A 22,099-nucleotide genomic window follows, 5' to 3' on the forward strand; every position below is an offset into this window, starting at 1 on the left:
TACTGGAGCCGTATTCACCAATGTACGTAAGTCTCAAATCTTAGACTCAGCTCCAGTTTCTCACTCACACTCAGACTCAGCCTTACAAAACTTAATTCACGAAACATAAAATGGTTAGTTTTAGACTCAGACTCAGTAAGATAAGTCTCAAATGCTAAGTCTACAGTGTTTAGACTTACGCCATACAATCATGACGTAACGTCGTTTGAGCGTTTACTTTACAAAATGGCCGCCGCACGAGCTTCTCGCGTAATAATAATAATATTATTGAAATAGTGTATCTAGATCGTACCAACCATTTGGAGATTTATAGGGATATTGAACATTACAGACGGCATCGTTTTACCAGACCAGGAATCGTATTTATTTGCAATATTTGCAAGGAATAGTTTGCAATACGATGCGGAGTCTGCCAGTTCCGGTCGCCCTGGCAGTGTGTATACTTTCCCGAGCAACGTGGCAAGTGGCGACAGTCAAAAATCATAAAAAAGCGACATTTAAAGTTATGGTAGCCAGAACTTTGTACTTGTAGACCTGTGCACAGGTCAATAATATTTTGACAGCTAGAGTGTTGAATTTGTCAAATTTCCAGCTGGTACGACGCCGTTCGTTCGAAACAAGAACTTGGTGCGATCGCTGATACGTGAGTCATTTGCGATGTGTGCATTTTGCAATTGTTCTTATTTATTGTAAACAACTGTCAAATTCATAATTCTCCGCGTTTGTTTGTTTTTTTTTTCGTGAAAATAATCTCCAAACTGAATGAACGTGAACATGCACTAATTTTATGGATAATACTTGTTGTTTGAATGAAAAAGTAATAACATATAACTTGCATGTATCATAAACTATAATAATGGATATTCTCTAAATATGGAAACCTATTTGAAAACGTTTACAAGACATTTACTTCGCATAAATTTTGATTTCATTACTATTACAAATCTATTTATAGATGTAGGAATTTACTTATAGATATGTATATGCCTTCAAGAGTTACACTGCCATGACGCAGTTGGTAGCGCATCGGTGCTCCAGATTATTATATCGCCGACTAGTCGGTGGTTCGAAATTACATCGGGTAATTTTTTTTCTCGCAACATTTTCAATAAAAATTATGACAATTATTTTTTTTATTCTTGGTCTTTAATGTTATGTGAATTCATGTTTATTAATTTAAAAAAAAAGGTGCTATAAATAATGTGTATATTATACGCCCTGTTAAGAAGATATAGGGTACACCTGAATCCATATGTGCATCTGTCCTTGTGTCTATCTATGTTGTAATTGAGTTCCAATACAAAATGTATTTTTGCGACAAATGCTGTAGAACGATGACATTAAATTTGATTATCAAGTTGAGACACATCAGCATATTGCATCACTTCTGACATAAGGCAGAACTTTCATTCAATATAATTCACATAAATGCACCGATCACAATCCATTTATATCAATATCTATTTACTTATTAATATCGTAAGTTTTCCAAAAAATGGGTCAATTTTAAAAGATTAACTTTCAAGTTTTCCAAGTACTTTGGGGTGCATTGATTGCACGCATGTGCATATCAAGAAGCCAGTGAACCATGTAGAAGACTACATAGGGCGAAAGGGCATTCCCACCATCAACGATCAGGTATGGCGTTACAGTCAGTTATGTGCAAGTCTAAATGCAATCGCTTTTCTTTGATACTTTATTTTAAACACAAATATTTAATGAAACAACTGTATGTTAATTTTAACAGTTTGCCATTAGCAATATAAGAAACATATCATCAGCATTTTATCAAATACCTAAGAAAAAATGTACAAAAATATGTCTTATTTTGTTAGTGTAATATAACATGTTTTATGTTAACAGGCTGTGTATGACGCCAGCTACTGAATAACGAGCTTCACTCAAGTTCACTGCCAGTTGGCCAGGGCGAAAGTATGATGCCAGGATTTGTTGATGTCTAATTTCAAATTCACAGAACTGTATCTATCATTATTCTGGAATTTCATTCAGTTCATTGAATGAAGAATTTTATTATTATTAATGATGTATATCTTGTAAGCAAATAATATCAAGAAGTGTCCCAAGACACCGCATTCAACTAATATTCCTCTTTGAATGTAGAATGTATTTTATCTGTCAGTAACATAATACAATGACCAATGTAATATTTGACCTACATTTCTTCAAGCACACAAATATTGACTGGAATTTTATAAGTACAAAAAGGGACATAATCATATTTTTATCATAGAAATATGAGAATGCCCCTTTTTGATTAAAAAAAAACTTATTATTTTGTGTGCAACTGCTCCATAACTCTATTATTTCTAATATAGACTTTCTATTTCAGAAATAATAGAGTTTTGAAGTAGTTGCACAAAAAAATAATAAGATCCTTTTAATTACAAAAAGGGGAATAAATCTACTACTAGTATATAACATGTCAGAGTTATAGCACTTGGTCACGTATTGACACTAAACACATCTTTTTCTCCAAATGTATTATTTCAATTTCTACAGTCAACTTTTTTTTTTTTTATTCTATTTTTTCTTAGTCTTTTTCCATCGGTTTCTCTGTAAGTTTTGTTAAGGTATCTCCTTGTGATCTCTTGTCGGTCTTCTTTGTGAGCGCTGCAAAAATGGATAAAAAGTGTGATTTGTATAAATGGACTTGTTCTCATATTATGATCTTCAAAGGTTAAAAAATTAATACATATATATCACATAATCTATGTATGCATTGGTACTATGCATTGGTACTTAGTTTTAACATATTTGATGCTAATTATGTTTCAACCAATGCATGACTTTTGTTGCATATTACATAACAACATATTATACAGTACTCGCTTTGTCAGATGGTATTGTCAGTATAGTTTTAAGAACTGGAATTCCATCCATGCAAGTTAATTATTAACTCTAAATTAATTGTATGCACTGCACTACCCTCCAATTAGAGCTACCTAAGTGATAAGTTTACCAATATTTAAATTTTCAAGATTTGTTCCAGAGAATTTGAAATCTTAATTTAAAGATATCCAAAGCTTACATTCTTTCCACTTCATGCCTCTACTTTCATGACTGGTACACTCTGAAATCACATAAAAAAATATAGTGTCACTTTAAAAATCTAAATTAATTTAATCCAGTGATGTTTTTAATGCAATAAAATGGACAACTAATGTTAATATACTATACTTAAGTTAATGTATAATAATCCCAGTGTTAACTTTCAAACACAATGTTTAATGTTAATTTAATGCATGTTTTTTTTTTCTTTTATTTTGTTTTATATAAGGGTGAATCTCTATTATATTGTATACTGTGTTGAATGTGATGTATACAATATAAGTCATATGGTTTGCATTTTCAATGTTCTATACATATGGTTAATGGTTTGCATATATAGTATTATCTATTTATTTACCATATGTTCTTCTCTGCTGGCTGTTGTGGCACTCTCACTGCTTTGTAACGCATATGAAGAAGCTGCAAAAATAAACCGCAAAAATTAATTCAAACATATAACTTTGTAAAACACTTAGGCACATACGCTTATGCTTATTAATAATAATAACATGTTGCAATTATGCCTAGATTTGATGTATCTGTAACAAAAAAAACAAAAACAGTTAATTCAAAGTTAATTTAGTATGGAACAAGAGATGTGTTTGTTAGAAACAATGCTCCCTACTGCGCCGCTTTGAACATATTTATTTGTTTACCGTTGACCTTGAAGGATGTTACTTTAGGTTTGGCATTTAATGTATTTTGTTACAAAAAAGTGGATTAATTATTATTATTAAAGAGTCGCTATAAATATAAGTCAGTTCAGTGAACATGTTACATTATACTGACTATATATATATTACAAACTCAGAAGCTATAAAATGCTACATAATAAATGCTAAATTATGATAGCCAAAGAAATGTCATTTCAATACAGTCATACACACAGGTATTTTATTACTAGTATATAAAATAAAATAATAATCTACTTGTTGAAGGCGTTGTTAATTTAAAAAATATATATTAATAATAATTTAATATGAACAGACACAAAGACTCTTCCAAAACATATCTCAGATTGGGTGCCGCATTTCTCCGACCTTTTTAATTTCTACATTGGAAGAATAACAAATCATACTGTTTGATTACCAAGAAATACAATGTTTGTATTTGCACTCATTCCTTGAATAAATGAACTCAACAACAAAATTGAAATAGTCAAGAGATTTAAAGTATCTAACAAAAAGGAATAGAAATACTTCCTTAAATGCACAAACTTCATTAGCCGATCTAAAATTAATGATCTTAATGTTTTATTTTAATTGTCCTTATACGGAACCCTGCTATATTTACAACAAACAAAGATTCTGATACAAGTTGCCATTTCATAACATATTTCTGTGAACGAGTTCATGAATATTGTTATTTAGTGTACCTTTGGTGAGCTTACCTACATATTTCCTTGATGGGTTTTGGTACTTCTTCTGGCACTGTTCACCAGTTTTTGCGACCCCAAATTTTCTGAAAGTTTAATAAAAACAATTGAATGATGTATAGCAGTATTTATGAAACACATTACATTTCATGTTTGCCATAATGACTGTCGATTAGTTTAATATAAACGACATACAGGGTAATAGTTATCAATGTAAACTTTTAGTAATTGAAAAGTTCGTTTGGAAATGTGCAGATTGTAATCAGATACGAATAAAACACACTTGGGTACGAATCTAACAGGGTACGAGATGAAAACTAAAACAATAGACCTCCTTAAAAGGTAAACTTATCCGTGATATCACAAATATTCATTATTAATACTTAAATAACAATTCACGTGTGCAAATTTTGGAAACAAAGAACATGCAACTGTACCATAAATCATAACAAATGTTTGAAACTAAAATTACAAGTACAATTTGCTGAGTGGTTATGCCCCTTGTTTACATAGTGCATTATTCGGCGCTAGTAAAAACGACATCGGTAGCAAATCCAACAGTAAGCTATTAAATAAAATATTTCAACTATAAGGCAGATACGATAATAACATATAACTTACACTGATATTCTGCTCGCCACCTCGTCCCATTTTTTCTTCGAATAACCAAAATCTTTTCGGCACCGATCCCCTTATACTCGCCGATAGAAGGTTCCAGCGGTTCCGAACCAGCGCATTAAAAACAATCTCTGGCTCGGACCAATCTGGACCTTCTGGCGCTTTGTTTCGCTGTCTTCAACTGCCAAACACTCCATTCAATATGTTATATCAAAAATGTCTGCTACTATTTTTGACACTATTTGGCGCGTTTTCCCTACTAGAGAGTTCGCTTAGTCGTGACGTCATAAAAAAACACGATCTTATTGAAGTCTATTTCCAAACGCGTTCGTGAATACCAATCCTGAGTCTGTCTTTAGTAAGTCTAAGTCTGAGTCAAAGTCTGAGTTTGAGTTCAAGTTTGAGTTTATTATTGATGAATACGGCTCCTGGTGTAAATGCATCTGTTCATCCCACGCTTATTCTGATAACACGCCCGAAGTATTTCAAAGAAATAGGTAAAGAAACACCATAAAAGCTAACGGCTATTTAATTCCGCCTCCATAATTGAGAATGTTAATTATATGAAACATGAGAACCATGCATGTGATCATATGTGTCGTGACTTTTTGTATCAATAAAAAGATAAGCATTTTTGCATTTGAACTTTGGTAATCTTGTTCAAATGGTTTAATTGTTTCGAATGTACTCACACAAATAGTAACATGTATTGAAATGGCAAGGCAACAATTACAATTACGCATGTTTGATGTGTGTGTTATGTAGCCACGCTGAATCTGCGTCAATAAGTGTAATTGTATCAATTACGCTTCAAACTGATGATCTGTTTTCCTGTTTTCAGTACATGTAATACAACTTGATACATTTTTTTCTCATGGAACATAAAACCAAATCATCAAAAATGTTTAGTCACAGTCATATACTGCAGGTACGAGCAAGCATTTATTTTTCTAAGAAGATTATATCTCATAGTAGTATGTTGTGTTAGCTAGTTGTTATATTATAAATAAATTAGGCACCCAAAAGTCAGTTTATACTGTATTAAAAATGTGTATAACACAAAAATAAAGCTTTTGCCAGTTTTAAACATTTTCTGTGAACGTTACATCCATAGATTGTAATTCTCATTGTAAATTAGTGTTCAAAATGTTCGAAATTGCTAAACGTATAAGCTCATAAATGAGCCCATGAATTTAATGACGATTGGTTCTATTGGTTATAATTAATAAAAAAAAAGTCGCATTAAATTTTGTTGAATGAATTAAAATAATGAATTGATTCAATAATCACTGATAGTTACAATGGGCTACTGTTCAGCTTTCAATTTGCATCAACAGTTTATTTCCGTTCAAGTATCTGCTCAATCATTAAGTAAGTATCTCTGGTTTCTTTCTTACAGATCTTAATACTTTACTTTTCCATTCAATCACAATGTATTGATAAAACTCGCCAATCGTTAAATAAAGGGGGTATACGTTACAGACGTTTCTAACGCATAACTTTAGTTTAACATGGAAAGTGTTTAGTCACGTCATACTGTCAATAGTACTTCAGAACGTGTTCACAATATTAGATGTAATCCTTATTTGATTGTGTATACCCATTACTGCATGAGAATTTTTTGCAACAATACTGTATACACATGCTGTAAACTCTAAATACGTGGGTGTAACGGCACTATAACATGAAGTGTGCTTTAAAAGCAGACAATTTAAAGTGTTATTGTCAAGTAGGTTAATGTTTTATAGCGTAAACGTACAATCCATTGTCGTCTAAAGCATCTGTGCTGGTAATTAATAGATCAGTACTAGCTTTAAAGGTTTATCGTCGTGTGTGTAAAGATTGTGTACAATCCATTGTCAAATCCATATAAATCCGTTAAATCCAGTAATGCAGGACAAAGCTTAAGTTTAGAAAGGAATGTTGAAGCTGTTAAATATGACGTAGTGTGACTGTGTCCATATGTAGGTAGGAGAACGATTGTTTCACGCAAAACTGCATCTTTTTATCGTGGACATAAAAGCATGGCAAAGTCATGGCCAGGACATTAAAAGTCTTATAGGTGTACACACGAAAAGTCGACCGCTATATGCCGCCTTTTTCAATTGGGGTAAAAAACACATCTAATGACAAAACACGTCATGACCAGTTACTTGTTAATTTCTAATAAAAATATGTTTGCACAGATTTCAAGTTATATTTATATTATGGAGGACATTATATGACAACCCCATGTGGGGTTATTCTAAAATTGATAGGATAGTGTTTAAGCATAACACATAGTTAAACACATGGCCACACATAGTGTTAAGATAACAATAATTGTGTCAATACCTGAAGACAAAAATACATATTCACATGAGTAAGCAATACCTAGCCAATCTCATTTATAGAAACATACATATATGCAAGTAGTCGTGCCTGGTTATGAGCAGAAGCAATACTGCCTGGCAATCGATCCGCAAACCAACAACAATAGTATTATTCGAAACGGGAAGATCTGTGAAAACGTCAATACATAACAAAGTGTTTCGACATGTACTGAGCACATACTGAGATAGGACTTGTTCAATTCGTCAAAAGGTGTCTAACAAATCGCGCTAACAAAAACAGAGAATATATTATTCATCGTTAATATCGGTTTCACAATTATTCGGAGAGAAAAGTGTATAATACTCACATCATAAAACCTCCTTTTATTAATCACTAATAAAAACGTAATATATCTAAATATTAAAAATATTTTGGAACAGATTTTTAATGCGTCCAATGGAAGTAAAATATTACATAAATGAAAATGCTAATTAAAAATACAGAATATAAGTATCTAGACCAAATGTTGTGTACGATAAAGCATCAATTTCTGGTATTTTGAGCTGTTCGTGTAAAATTGTTATATATGTTATGTTATCATTTCTTGAAACTTCTTAACTTATCCATTTGTATTTTGTTTTTGTGTCTCATGTTATGGGACTGTCCACATGTAAAGGACCGCGTAGAGAAAGAAACGATCATTGATCTGCTGCTAACGCATCTTTATACATTTATCCCATTTTCACCGCGACATTGACGGTATAACACGTTGTGGAATATACTTGCCTGTCTTCAACACTGTGGGATATACCTGTCACGTGCACGGACTACTTTTTACTTTATCACTGAATGATTCTTCGTAATTAATAAAGTCGAGAAAACTTTAGCTTCAAAATTATACGACGTTTAACCTTTAAATCTAGTCATATGACATAATTTTTCGCCATCCGTATACTGAATCAGCTGAATGATGGCGTCATAAAATGACACTTTTTGCGTCATTTTCTCCCCCAAAATTGACGATTTATTATAAACGCGACTTATTTCACATGTACATGTACTGTATATCGACATACGGTATTTGAATTGTCAATAAATCACATTTTCCTTATTTCGTGTAATGTGCATTGTTTATAATCCATGCATATACTTTTGACATTTAAGAATGTACAACAAGCCATAAAAATAACGCACAATTCATAAATAATCTGCAATATTTGCTATCCGATTTAATTCACGTTAATCATAGAGCTGTGTTAAGTATAAGATGGTAAAAATAGCACCACAATGGAATTCGGAACGTCCCATTCTGTACACGGGTATATCCACTGATTTATCTGTTGTGTAATGGAATGTTTTCCATTCTTTGTGTATTTATATTTTAATTATTTTCTTGTACACAATAAGGGCATTTATCATAGACAAATAACATTGCGCAAGTTTAAACAAAATTATGTTTGTATGCAGAAATCTGCAAATGCATCCGAGTTTACCAACGGCTATTATTTAATAAACTGCTCCGGTTCATTTTAACAGCAGTAATGTACATAGAATACATGACGTAGCGTGTGACGATTCAGAAAGTTTATCGCGTTCATAAATTCATTTGAAAATAGTGATAGGATGGCATGAGGGTCTTTATTTAACTATGCTAAAATAATTATTAAAGACCCTAGATGCAAAATCGCCAATTATTGAGTTAAATGGATTATTAGATGGATTTTAAAGGATTATTAAAGGTAAGATACTAGTTCGAACGTGTTTTGGTTTTTGTTTGTACTTTTGTCGTTCCCTGTTCTCGGGGAAATGATTTTGACATGCATTTGATCACACACGGCATACCCATAACATTATATAAAAAACACGTTCTGCGCGTCATTAAATTCGTCGTCGGAAAACGTATTGCCCTGCATATTAAGTCAAATAAAGTGTCAGTCGCTGCAATTGTCTGTTTACTCGTCGATAGTGTACATGTAGAATCTATGTTGACATGGACATCATTTTCAGAAGCAATCGCCGCCATATTGGATTTTGATCATTTTCTTTCGAAAATAAAATGAATAGTAGAAAAGTAAAATCTTCTTTTCGCGGTCTTAATGTGTTACAATTCGCATGCTGCGTAAAATTAAATCGAGGCATGCGGTGATATTTTTACTAATTTTACAGTTTGTGTGTGATTTTTTTAAAGACTATTTTGCGTACCAGAACAAAAACATTTATATCACTACGCATGGTCACATTCGTTAGATTTTAAGCGATTTTTAAGAATGAATTAAACTAATTGTTAGGCTAAGGTTATTAGATCTAGTTATGTTAAATGTCACGTTGAAAAAAAATCAAATGGGATAAACAGAATACTAGGATTAGCGTTGAATACAGAGAAGTGTATGTTGCTCGGCTCGAACACCGAAAGCGCTCGCCAAGGCTCGCGCTCCCTGCGTTCTAAGCCTCGCAACATAAACTTTTCTGTATTCAACGCTAACCTAGTATTCTCTATGTACGTACCGTTCACAAATATATGTCAGCGTAAAAAGTGCAAACTATAACATCGAATAGTACGTCGATTAATCACTTATTAGAATATGTATTTGGTGATATGCAAATACTTCACATATTATGCAAATTAATATAAATAGCAACATATATAGTAGTATCGAATAACATCATTCAAATGTCAATGGCTGTTCTTAACCGTGACGTTTTGAGTAGCAGGGCTGTACTTTTGACTGAGATACAAACCGCAAGATCTCATTTATACAAATTTATTAGATCAGTACTATGTATGACTATTTGAGTTGGAGGATTATATTTGCGTTTCCATTTAATTATTTGGTATGGTACCTAAAGAAATATGGTGGTTTGATATGTTTTTTATTCAAACAAAGTCGAATTAATCCAGGCTTTTATAAGCGGACGTTATGCCGCTACTATGGTAACTCCTGGTAAATTACATACACACATTGACAGAATAAAACTACTCTGTATTTTAAAAAATACAGCGTTTTGATATTCGCAATTATGGACTTACACAATACGAATACTGGTTTTGCTTTCGTTCTTCCTTGAAATTATGCAAACATATCGAAACAAAAATAGGTTACTTAAATGTCTGGTGTAAAACATGATTCCGTGTTTTAAACCAAGAAACAGTGTGGTTTTGGTTTGTGTGTGTAATTATCTCTTTTTCTTAAGAATATTACTTGTTACATATCATCCAGATTCAAGGTGACTTGTGCGTGTCGTGCATTTATTTAGGAAGTAACCGAAATCCAAAAAATACTGTACAGTTTTTAAGTACATTGAACAGTTTATCGATCAACTGAAAACACATTTTTTTGTATTATGTTCACGCACCTAATGTAATGTTTATATGTTATTTACATAACGTAGCTTTAAATAAAAGTCTATATGACGAACGTATATGTGGAAGACAGTTGTGCAATCTTAAATATTAGTTATAGTTGTAGTACAAATGATGTCAATACATGAGTTAAATTGGCACAGCTAGCAACGAAGTAGAATCTGTAAGTTATTCCGCCTTTCGGGTAGAGAAATCCAAGACATCACGTTTAGTCTGACAATCTTAGCAAGCCCGTGCTCAATATGGTTTATATAACACTTTCAAACATGGACTAGGTTGGCCATCTGCGCCCAATCCCACACCCACAGCACAAAGGTATGAACTTCAATTTTACACACACGTGTTTCCTTCTTTGTCTATATGGAACAAGTCGCCTGAAGTGTTAGAATTGATAACAAGCAACACATCAGTGTGATGAAGCTAACACTTTATTGAATATCACTGTTTGTGTTCAGTTACGTATTTATTTAAGCTAAAAACTGTTCATTATCAAATGACACAAAGGCAACTCCGAGAAACGAATGTTGTTTCAGGATCATATACATGTATTGATAACGTTTAGTGAATCATATTTTTAATATTGAAAAAATATATTCCGGCACAGTTATTGATATCATCTTGCATGTGAAATGTGTGCAATTGTAATGCGAGTACTATGACACCTGTTAACGTTCATTCGCGAGGAAAACAAACACCATATTGCAACACTTATAATATACATGTAGATAAACAACATTATAATCGTTATCAAACAACTCAATAGTATGAGGCCAAGATAATAACATCTAATAACAAATTTTAAATTTATTTTGCAAATAGTTGTTAGACATTAGCTTAAATTTAAATAAAATTGTGTTTGCCTATTACTCATTTAAGAGCTTTAATTGTTGTTATGAAACGTATCGTTTAATCGTCTTAAATACATTAACTATCTCACCTTTTTTACAAAACATATTGCGATATGATACAGAATTTAATTAAATGAGGTATTTACATAATAACCACATGACTAACTAGATCTATTTTAAGTTCTTTAACATTAATACTCAAAATCAACGAATAGTATGCAAGATATTTCGTAAAATAAAGTTAACCCATACAAAAAAGTTCCTTATACCAATTGCTAAAATTGCAACGCTAGATGTGGTATGGTAACAAAGTCTTAACGAGATAAAACATGCTCCGCCCATAATTATTGCAGAATTACCCACACTTGATTTCCTTCTTTGACTTTAGAAAAGAAGTCGCGTGTAGTGTTAGAATTCTCTACAACAATATAGGTACATATGTCTTATATTGTGTGGCTGTATTTTTTTATAGATGCGTTGCCCGTTGTGTAGATTTCGCGCCGTTTTAGAATTTAAAGTCAAATCGCCGAGACCATTTCGTATTCGCACACTGTTATAAATTTAGATTATCTTTCAAAAATCTTTTACTAGTAGTTTAGGCACATAGCACAGAATATGACAACCTAATGTTCTACACTTGTTAAGGAAAATTACTTTTTTGATTTATAAACCAGTTGTTTTTGACACGACTGGTATTGAAGAGCACGATCTCGAGAATTGAAGTCATGCCAAGCTTCGGCAACCGACTTATTAACATCTTTTTAAATTTTAATTTAAGAACCACTAATAACTGGAGCTGACATTATTAAAGGCAGATGTAGTTCTTCTTTGCGAAAGGGTGTTATTTAATGCGAGTATAAATGAGTCGGGTTCTGTGAAAACTGGACATAATTCATGTGCGTAAAGTGTCGTCACAGATAAGCCTGTGCAGTCCGCACAGGCTAATAAGGAACGACACTTTCCGCCTAAATTGGATTTTTTCTAAGAAGAGACTTCATTCAAACAAAAAATGTCATAAAAGCGGAAATTGTCGTCCCTGAATAGCCTGTGCGGACTGCACAGGCTTATTTGTGACGACACTTTACGCACACGCATTTTGCCCAATTTTCTCAGAACGAGACTCAAATATTTAGTCCATCAATATAAACATATGTGATGTATTAACATGGGTACTACCATACAGCATAATTAAATAGTGTGTAATAAGAAATGTATCTGACTTATTATCACTACTACATACCAGGCAGACAAAATGTAACAAGCAAGCTATATATCATATTCTGGAGACTTAAGGGCCGTTGCTGCAGTTTTGCTGATTTTTTTCCATCCAATAGATTTTGTCCAAAATTTATATTTGAGATATATATACAAATATTATATGAAAAATGAAATAAAAACATAGAGTCGCAGACCTTGGTTTGAGTTTATTCACGATTATATAACATGCACTATTTCAATAAAACTTAAAAATCTATAATTGCGTAAAAATAATTAATAACCTATGGAATTGGCAACATGTAGATATTATATAAGATAAGATACATCATATACCGTTTAATTAAACCACACACTACCAATACAATGGAGTACACAAGTTAAATTAAGAGAATTTTTTATTTTTTTTTATTTTTATGTCACCCAAAAAATGTCGGCCATATTTGTTGTCATTGTATTTAGCGGATCCTACATTTAGTATTTCATAGCGTATTTATAGAATATTCGTAGTTTTCCGCACATTCCCGGATAACGTTCGGAGTGGCGATATTGCACGAAGTTCATTAGAGTGCTAATACCTTAAAAAATGTATCAGAAACAATTCTTCTTACTGTCTCCGTAGACACTCGTATATTTTCGGCCTAGACCGTCAAGGGAGGAACTTATTCTCTCGTGAATATGCAAACAATAATAAAAACTATGTATTACCCAATGCTTAGCAATTTTGCTTCAATAATATTTGTTTACACGTTTTATGACACTGTCATGTTATGCAGTGATGTTCTGTTATTACACTGCGGGTTATTGAGAACTTCTGTGCAGGGACGTATTTGTTTGTATTGGTCCCTCTTCTTTGATTGCGCATGAATGACCGCCAAGTGGTAAATCGGACTTTGAGGAATTTTTGGCAGCCAGCCAATTCTGACTGACTTAGAAATTTGTATCATTACTATGGCCTTAGGGCTTCGCCCCAGGCCAAAAATGTTGTTATTGATACCTATGGACAAGAGTTGTTTCGATCTGTTGAAAATAGCTCTAATTTAGATATGTACCGTGTGTATAAGTCTAATTTTGTTTACGTAAATTATTACCTAAATCACTAAGACACTACGTCACAAAGCTTCGAACTTCGAGTCTGCCATTTACAATTCAAACTGGAAGATATGCTAGTCATAATATACAACGTAACGAACGTTATTGCCTTTGTTTTGAAGAATTAGATGTCGAAGATAAATTTCATTTTGTATGTAAATGTCCTTTATACTTTGATATTAAAAGAAACTGCCTCAATAACTATTATTATATTAGTCTTTCTGTTTATAAATTCCACCAATTGCTGAATACAACGAATAAATTTGAACTTATTATATAAGCCAAATTTGATGATCTGATTTTAAGAAATTGTATTTCTAATGTTTTTACTTTACTTCAAATAGTTATCCTCCATATATAATAAGTATTTTACCTAGTATGTTCGTAACCGTATACGATACTGCTTATGTTTATATTATTAATATGTTTATCTCTGTGACATAATTGAATGTGAAATATTTAGTGTTTAGACGATGTACACTATGCAAGTCTGAATAAATATTTGTCTTGTCTTGTCATATAGGATTTATTTATATCTTTTATTTCCATATACGAAATTATTCTTTAATGTATGAACACTTTTGTTTAATAATCTTCACATATGTCCACGTTGGACCGGTTTTTTTTCTTGCATAGTAGATTCTGTTTGAACATATGTATTATATGAGTTCGCTAAAAGGTCTATCAGAATGATTCTATTATTTATTTTTAACAATGCTTCTTCACCTTGAAATACGCTCATTAAGACCAATTTTATCGTAAATATGTGTTTCTGCGTCTCTGTACTCGTATGACTATTGACATGTTCATTACATTTCAGAATGTTTAGTTAATGCGGATAGTGCTGACTTTCTGTTTTGTCGGAAATATGAGTGGATACACGGGCAGTTAAAAAAGAGAGTTGAAAATAAGAGTCGTATTTTTTTCTTATCTCTTGACAACTTGCAATGTTAATACAGTATGCTTAATATGAAATTATAAGCCGCATATATCTTAAGGTATTAGCAGACTAATTGAACATGTTATGTTCTCTTCTTTCTACGCATATTTCTTAGTGTTGTGGTTTTCTGCATTGATAATTGAAGTTTGAATACAATTCACCGTACACTAATTTCTTTTGACATTTTCAGTTGTCAAACCCAAACTCGGTTCCCATTTTATCTAAACTATGTTCAAGTTTATATCTCATTAATTCAAATTCGAATCAAAAACACTTTTTAATATGCATTAATAGATAAATACATAATATATACAAATATGGTAGTTTATAACAAGTAAGACGAGAAATAAAGAAAATATAAACACTCAAGTGATGTCTTCATCGTTCGGAAAACGAGAAATGTAAAATCTCCAGTAGCAAGTCCTTTTAAAAAATAATTTAACAAAAATGGCAAACGGCAATTACAATCTTAGAATCATAGAAATAAACTACAATGTATGCTTGAATGAAAAATAGAGAAAAAATGGGGGTCACTTGTGAAAATTAAACGTTCCTGCTATACACTCAATGGTAACCCCCTCCGCTAGACACGCCATAATAATTTGAGATCATTATATGAGCATAAAGATGAGTTCAAATGTTAAAAAATATATTTTAAAAATGAGAAAAAGCTTTTAATAAACCCATAAACATATTAACATACATACTTCTCATGTCATGTGTAACATGGAACCTACTCAGTGCAGTAAGATTTGCTGACCTAATTTGAAATTGCAAATGAAATGCGTTATTCGATATATAAAACTTGAAAATGTTATAGGGATATATAACAACTAATAATTAAGTAACTAGGCATAAATTTTCATTCAATCATACAAGTTTAAAAGAAAATAGATATATCAATGAGATGTGATAAAATTAAACTTATAATGACATACACAACAAATACATCAAACTTACAAGCACTTGTATTAGAGTGAGAACTGACGTTAGTGTTTCATAGGAAGTGTGTCATAATCCATTATAATGTGTGTCATCGTTTTTATGTATTCAGACATTCATGAAATAGCATATATCTGCTAGTATTTTATATGCTGCGCATTTTCAAACTGGATTAATATGTAAGTGTAAACATCACATATATACATTCTTCATCCAAATGTTAATACCAAATACATGCATTATCCCTACAGGATATGAAACCGACTATTAATGTTACATTTTATGTATTACTTCAAATATTGGTTCTACACTAACAATCACATAACTAAGTGAAATACCTACTTCATCTCCATACCGCACGTATTTCCATTTTCTTTAAGTCCAAGTTACTTTTCATGGGAACATTCAATGTTGACAAAAAATAACTAACCCTTCCTGGCCCACCAATGTTGTTGATCATTGCTGAATAATTGGATTTGTCACCTTTATAGGGCCTTTAAGTGGCTTATATCAAAGTATTCTTTGATATCATTAAGAAAGTTCAATTCTTTAATGGGCAGATACGTGGTTTTGTTTTATTGGATAAAATAGGTGCATTTTTAATGATTGTGCTTGTCCCTTTTAAATTTCATTAACATTATATATAAGTGAAATGAAAGTTTTTTAGAATTATTTTGCCAGATAAAAAAACTATTGCGGTACTTTATACAAACATGTGGAAGGAATATTTATTCTACAAACTGCTATTCATTTATTGTGTTTCTCTCCTTTAGTCATGCATTCTTTAAAAAATAACCATAACGTTGTTGGCTTGAAATCTCTCGCAAGACTGATCATTGTTTCATACATGAGATCACTAAAAGTTAAATTCTGCCAATCTAACCTTTCATGATGTTATTCAGAAAAAAATCATTGAATGTGCTTCGTGAAAATTGTAAATGTTATAGATAAATATGCATCAAATTCATATGACATAAACATGTATAATGATTGAATATCGTTGTTTACCTTGGGCTAATGTATTCTTTGATTCCTTTATTATATTTGCATCGGTGTAGATAAATGATACATGGGGCTCAATTTGAATATCTTTTTGTTAAGAATGCTACCTTATGACAGTGCTATTGCTTTGCTTTGATAACAGCAACATATAAGTGTGCGCTCAATTCATTAAAACGATGTTTACGTGTTAATTGTTTACACATCATCACCGATGACAAACGGTGCGCGACTTCTCTCGGATATTATCTCTCATCATCATTGCGAACATATCATTACCGATGGGATGAGCGATTTCAGGCGATTTTCTCATAACCATAGATTATAAATGCTCCACGTTTGATTGTGTATAACACTTAATAAACATTTCAACTCAAAAAATCTTTGTACATAGTTTAAAGAGGTTTTTAAGAAACAGTAGTATCATAGAGTAAAAAGGAACATTCTCAATCAATATAAATGTTAAGTGCAACATTCAATAATTAACATGGTTGTGATACAAATAAAGAAAGTTCATTAGAGAGCCTAAAGCGTTGATTAATTCAATTATATTGATTAATATAGAGTTTGTATGACAGGTATTTGATAATTCATTTGAACCATACCGATAATCCGATGCGATTGGGGCATTGCAGAAAACGATTAGGACCTAAATGTGGTGAAAACTAACAATCCATAGATTTTCTGTTTTAATTTAAGCTATATATTACAAACTGTTATATGTGTTGTGCTACATTCGGTTTATTGAAGTAAACACCTATCATCGTATAATATTAAGTATTCAAGAAGCCCATTCAAGAAGCCTTAAGCTCTTTTATTTCGCTAACTATTTCGTAAAATAAAGTTAACCCATAAACATTCAGTGTTCTTTTAGCAATAGCCAAAATTTCAAAACAAATGTATGGCTTAACTTTATTGTACGAAATATTTGAAAAATATTCGTTGATTTCGAGCATTACTGTAACTTTAACAGTGAAAAGTATTAAATTTATATTTAAAAAATCGAAACGTTCATGAGAACTTCGTCGTGCTTTCGAAGCTGCCCAAAGACAATCTCGCGTTCGTTCGTAAATGTTCGGATATCGTAGCCGGAAATTCACAGGGATTATATTGTGACATAAAGCAAATAAAAACGAGCATTTTGTATCGCGCTAAATCTGTGTTACCAGACCACATTTAGCGTTGACATTTTGCTATAAGGAACATTGTTTTTATGTCATACCTTTATTTATCGAAATAATGTTCAAAATATTCGTTGTTTTTTTATTGTTTATGATGGGTTTTTTTAATAGTACGTGTCAATTTTTGGATTTTGCTGCATTGATAAAAGATTGTTTTCGTCATAACATAATTAATAAATATAATTGTATAAATACAAATCCGATTAAGTTAAACGTCATTATTATATGTTTGACAATCTTTAAATATATCTGTTTTTAACTGTATGTGTATAAGTTAATACGACTTTATTAAATCGTTATAGTACTATTATAATGTTTGCTTTGTTGTAAAAAACATGTTTAAAAGCATAGTATACGATATTACAATTAAATCAATTCTACAGATTTCACGTCAATAAGTAACATACAATCAGATATATTTATACGCATGTGAATTTTACGGTAATGTGTTCCCTTTTAAGTTAAATATGTGTATTAGTGAAGTTCAAGCAAAGCCCATTTAATTCACGTGTATTAAAAACCAAAAATTTAGTTTAAAATCATAGTGACAAAAAGATCATTCACATTAAAGAACTTGTATATATATAATTCGCTGCAACATAAACACATTTAAAGACTCGCCTTTTTTCACTTGGTATCCTGGCCTAAATCTTTGCAGCTATGTATTCGGTATAATACGAATATATGTTAGTACGCCTTACAAGCAATACAGTTCACCGGACGTGAACAGGTCAGATCTCTTGTTATAACGAAAAGGAAGTTACCTTTACTTTCCAATGATAAGCATGCATTCAACATTAATGGATGTAAATCTTCAACGCCTTTTGACCACATATACTGATTTCCTTTGATTTCGTGATTTATACCATTTAAAGCAGGGAACACGAGTCTTCACAGAGTCTAAACAGAGAATATCATTGATAGGCTCAATGATGTTCGATCTTTAAACATCTTGATGGTGTAAATCAATGTAAACAATCACGATTACAATCGAGGTAATGAAGGCCAAACGATTCACGATGAACAGTAACATTTACACCTAATGATCTATGTCAATAAATTATGGATTTTGCGTCAACGAGTCGAACAACTTAATGAACATGACGACACAATTATTATTGTTTATTTAATTACTCGTATAAAAAACGGTCATATTGTTTCTTGATTATTTTGCTTTTATTATATGTTTGTTAACGTTACTTAAACTTTATCGAAAAAAATCTCATTCATACGTGTGACTATGTTAAGAAATCAAAATTCTAGCGCTATGATGGAAAGCACTAGAAACGCTTCAAACATGCTTTGTGGGTAAGGCAACTATTCCCATTCTTGCAAGTCAGAAATGATATCAGAAATTATGCATTTGATATTTTAAATGTCGCATCACTTAGGATTACATAATTCTTTTGAATTCCATCTTTGATAGAGTACTTGTTTGAGTGAAGTAGTTCGTTCACTCGTGTAGTTTAATCCTGCAATCATATATGCATCGTTAAGTGAACGTCCTAGGTATTGAACAAATTCACAAGATTGCAAATGGAAAAATATATTATCATTAATGTCAACAAAATAACCTTTTAAATGTGTTTAAGTTTCAACATTACCTCTACGTCGCTTGCCACCTCCACCGCATCGCGGACAATTAGAATAATGCCGGGCAAAATGGCCAGCGTGGTCAATTTAAACAGCTGACAACGGCGCTCTTTAAGCGACCCACCGCGCCCGCATGGCGTCGGATCCTCTTCCGATTCAGTGCCACTGGATGGAAAATCAGTCATAGGCGTTCTTGTCCAAGAAAACCCGGTCTCAGAGGCAACTTTGTTGCAGTGTGCGTGAACGTTGTTACTCATAATTATCAATAATGTACGGGCCCACAATGAAGCAAATTATTCATATGACACTTCGAAATAGTGTTTATTGAAACAAGAAAAAAATGGCAACTTTATGATGAAATAACTTGCTATTGCAATATAAGTCCATAAACGTCAACGGAGTGAAATTGACAAATAAAAGCTTTGTAGTTCAAATTGTCTTTCCCATTATGTCACATTTGATCACCTTGAGTGTGTGCTCCGATGTGATTAGTGTTGCTATTGCCACAGACATATTTCACGTATGAGTAATCAACACAATGTAAATAGTCCATTCTTAAATATGGGGTTGTTCATTTACGAACGCAACAAGTTTTTTTCTACTCAGATAAATACACTAAAATACAGATCTATGTATATCATTACATATTTGAAACGTTTCGGTATTATTTCAATATATTACACGCTTCATCATAGCCATACGCGTATTTCTAGTCGTGTAATTATTTCTGAATTTGTCCGTCATTTGCTTTGCTTCTCAGCTTTAAACAAGCACATGTGTCTTGCCCACTCTTTAAGAAATGCCAAGTGGTAGACTAACCAATATATATATATGAGAAAGCACGAGCATAAACCGATGCCACGTTATCACGCGATCACGCACTATAGAAAAAAGTAATGTATGGTATCAGACGAACACTAACATGATACAGAATGTGAAAAAACAGATCGAACAACACGCCATGTTTAACCGTCTGCAATAAAAAGTGCAATAGTCGTTCTATACGTGGCAAACAAACAGAAAACACAAAAAGGTTATTCACAATCATTTCTTTTTAAAGTAATGAAAAAACCCGAAAATTCTGATCGTTAATTGTTCGCGGGATATGACGTCGATGAAAGAGGGATGAGCGTTTTATAATATAATGGTTTATAATATATGACAATTATTAATAATTTATCATACGGAAAAATTCATGAATGATATCATATTGTATTTATAAACGATACGTATAAAAGCGTATTATATAATAACCTTAGCCAAGTGTGTACTACAGTGCGTGCGTTGTTAATGAACCTTGTCATACGATCGTGCATGTGTTTTTTTCAGAGTTTTTTTCAAGATTGGATATTCAAAGAGCTATGAATAAACTTCTTAAACACTACACTCGGAATTGGCGTATTATAGAACCATGTTAGTTGTGCATACCCTTACTGTTTGCGTGATAATATATATAATACACATATTCATTGTAGCATGGTTAAAATAAAATATCAATCTAGCGCCTGTTTAAACTGTATAACTTAGTTCTTTGTAATCGACTTATAATATAAACTTGCACCTCTAGTTTCACTACAGTCCTTAAGTTTCAGCAATGACACAAATTCATTTCGATTGGCAAAATATTGTTTAAATGCCATGAACACCGACGTTTCTAATTTTCAAATAATTATGAGATTATACCGAAAATGAGACGTTCAATAATAATCAGTTTTTCATAAAAACTGTGATACTACTGATTTGAAGCCTTGTGATAAATTTTAATCCATTAGCAAACTTTTTGAACGAACACCGCTTGTGACAAAATATTTCCAACGCCTTTAGTTATGATAAACTGATATGTTCACTGATAAATTGATATTTTCGCAAGCTTAAGTACATTTCATTAAACACATTTCATTAGTTAAGCATTACTTGTTTTCCTTTATTTCAGAAAAACATCAATTCATGCAAAACACTGTGGAAAGGTCCCTTTTAATTAAAACTTTTTGATGTGTGCTATGAAAGTCATTAACCCTGACTATCAAAATTGTATAACTGTCTACTGCTGTATAATCGACAGGAAACTGCTTGTAAATCAACGACAGAGTAGGCAAACGGTTAGCATATATAGTCCAATTTCGTGTGTATAATCTAATTAAATTACTTCAAATGTCATAAACAGAATCGCTACACGATCTGTGCACGTCTACTGTTATAAATGCATCTGTTCATCCCACACTTATTCTGATAACACGCCCGAAGTATTACAAAGAAATAGGTAAAGAAACACCATAAAAGCTAATGGCTATTTAATTCCGCCTCCATAATTGAGAATGTTAATTATATGATACATGAGAACCATGCATGTGATCATATGTGTCGTGACTTTTTGTATCAATAAAAAGATAAGCAAAATTAAGGATACGTTTTTGCATTTGAACTTTGGTTACCTGGCTCAAATGGTCTAATTGTTTCGAATGTACTCAAACAAATAGTAACATGTATTGAAATGGCAAGACAACAATTACAATTACGAATGTTTGATGTGTGTGTTATGTAGCCACGCTGAAT

General features: G+C 32.1%; 1 long non-coding RNA gene across 1 annotated transcript; it reads right to left on the reverse strand.

Annotated features, from left to right (window-relative positions):
• Window positions 1–2,475: 2,475 nt before the first annotated feature.
• Window positions 2,476–3,931, reverse strand: LOC127882207 (uncharacterized). Its single transcript, XR_008050444.1, has 3 exons — window positions 3,428–3,931; window positions 3,050–3,091; window positions 2,476–2,631 (listed from the first exon to the last, which is right to left on the reverse strand). It is a non-coding gene; the product is annotated as an uncharacterized LOC127882207 (long non-coding RNA).
• Between the last annotated feature and the right edge of the window lie 18,168 nt (window positions 3,932–22,099).

The sequence above is a fragment of the Dreissena polymorpha genome, chromosome 5, assembly GCF_020536995.1.
Source record: "Dreissena polymorpha isolate Duluth1 chromosome 5, UMN_Dpol_1.0, whole genome shotgun sequence".
Classification (NCBI taxonomy): domain Eukaryota; kingdom Metazoa; phylum Mollusca; class Bivalvia; order Myida; family Dreissenidae; genus Dreissena; species Dreissena polymorpha.